The sequence below is a fragment of the Balaenoptera musculus genome, chromosome 1, assembly GCF_009873245.2.
Source record: "Balaenoptera musculus isolate JJ_BM4_2016_0621 chromosome 1, mBalMus1.pri.v3, whole genome shotgun sequence".
Taxonomy (NCBI): Eukaryota; Metazoa; Chordata; class Mammalia; order Artiodactyla; family Balaenopteridae; genus Balaenoptera; species Balaenoptera musculus.
This window is the reverse complement of record NC_045785.1, coordinates 109,322,271-109,324,312: the sequence shown is the minus strand read 5'-3', so window position 1 is coordinate 109,324,312 and position 2,042 is coordinate 109,322,271.

Here is a 2,042-nt window from a genome sequence, read left to right as displayed (position 1 = left end):
ATAAAAATATGGAAGTGGAGGGAATTCCCTGGCAGTCCAGTGGTTAAGACGCGGCACTTTCACTGCGTGGGCTGAGTTCGATCCCTGATCAAGTAACTAAGATTCCCACAAGCTGCACGGCATGGGCGAAAAAAACGAAGGAAAAAAATGGAAGTAGAAGTTAGTAATTTAATAAAAAAGACTCTAAGATAAAGTTGAAGAAATATCCTGGAGAGTAGAATAAAAATACAAAGAAATAGAAAATATGAAATAAATGTAAGAAAATAAGAGGTTCAGTCTAGGAGACAGAATATCTGGGTAAAAGGAGTTTTAGAAAGAGAGAAGAAATAAAATAGCCAGTGGGAAAATTATTAAAGAAATAATTCAATAACAATTTCCTGCACTGAAGGACATGAGTTTCCAGATTGAAAGGGCCCATTAAATGCCCAGCACATTAAATTTAAAAAAACAAAGAAACAAAAATTTTAAAAAATCAAACACCCAAGGGATTTTCATCATGTAATTTTAGAGTAAATATTAAGAGCAACTTCTAAAGTTTTCCAGAGAGAAAATCAGGTTGCATACAAAAGATACTCAGTTGCATATTCAGAATGGCATTGGATTTAATAATACCCCTAAAAACTAGAAAACAAGGGACAATGCCCTCAAAATTCTAAACAAACATTATTTTTAATCTAAAATTGTATACTCCGCCAAGATGTTTTCAGGCATGCAAAGACAGGAAATTTGCTTTCTGGGCTCCCTTCCTCAGGAAGCTAGTGGATGATGAATTCCACTAACACAGAGCATGAAACCAGGGAAAATCAGAACATGGTATCTAGGAGACAGAGGATCCACACAGAAGAGAAACAAAGGGATTCCCTGGATGACGGTGTAGGGAAGAGCCAGGACAACTTTGCAGCAGGCCTCATGCAACCAGCCAGATTGGAACAGAAGGTCATCCATCACATGAGGTCATCAGGCTACCTACTTTGTTTGACAAATTTGAGAGGTTTACACTTCTAACAGAGGAAATAAAAATGAAACAAAGAAACAAAAGAGCCCAAGGCAATTATAAATTCTGGGAAAAACAAAACTGTGCATAAGAGTCAAATTTAATAGTGGCTTAATAGTGAACAGAGTTAACATAGTCATAATTATACAAACAGTAAATACCAATTTACCCAAAAATCATTGTCTACTATTGGAAGAGGGGATGAGTGTTGCATGTGGAGTAAAGAGCTAAATCCCAATCTTCTATCGTAAAAAGTGTACTAAGTGAACTAGGGGTTTTATTGATTTTATTACCAAAATTTACAAAGCAACATTTCCTAAAAGCAGTAGGTTGGAGAAGTTTATTTTGTTTCTGATGAGCTATAGGTTTAGGTTTTTTTCTCAAAAAACTGCAGATGGGCTTCCCTAGCGGTCCAGTGGTTAAGACTCTGCCCTCCCAATGCAGGGGGCACGTGTTCAAATCCTGTTTGGGGAACTAAGATCCCACATGCTGTAGCAGCATGGCCAAAAAAAATTTAAATAAATAAATAAATAAAATGCGCAAAAAATGCTGAAATTTCCTACATCTATTATAGAATTTCATTGAGGTCTCTCTCTATATACATTAAAAGCAGCTATTAGAATTGTATAGGGAATTCCCTGGCGGTCCAGTGGTTAGGACTCCACACTTTCACTGCCAAGGGCACGGGTTCAATTCCTGGTCAGGAAAATAAGATCCAGGAAGCCTCGCAGCCAAAAAAAAAAGGAAGTGCATAAATTGTCATTCATCTCTCACACAATATGAAAACAGTGTTATCTCTGAAACAGCCTAAGTCGGTTTTACTTGTGATGGTGATTAAAAATGCAGATTAATTACCCCACCCAAGATGTACTGAACCAGTATATCTCTGAGAACCAGAAGTGACATATGACTGCATCTCCCAATGATTGTTAGGTGTCCTAATGGAATCTATTAGAAAAACACATTTTGGATTACTCTAATGTGTTTTCACATTATAATAGTTTATTTTGCATCAAATTTGTCCTCTCAGGATAGAAGTTACTTTCCT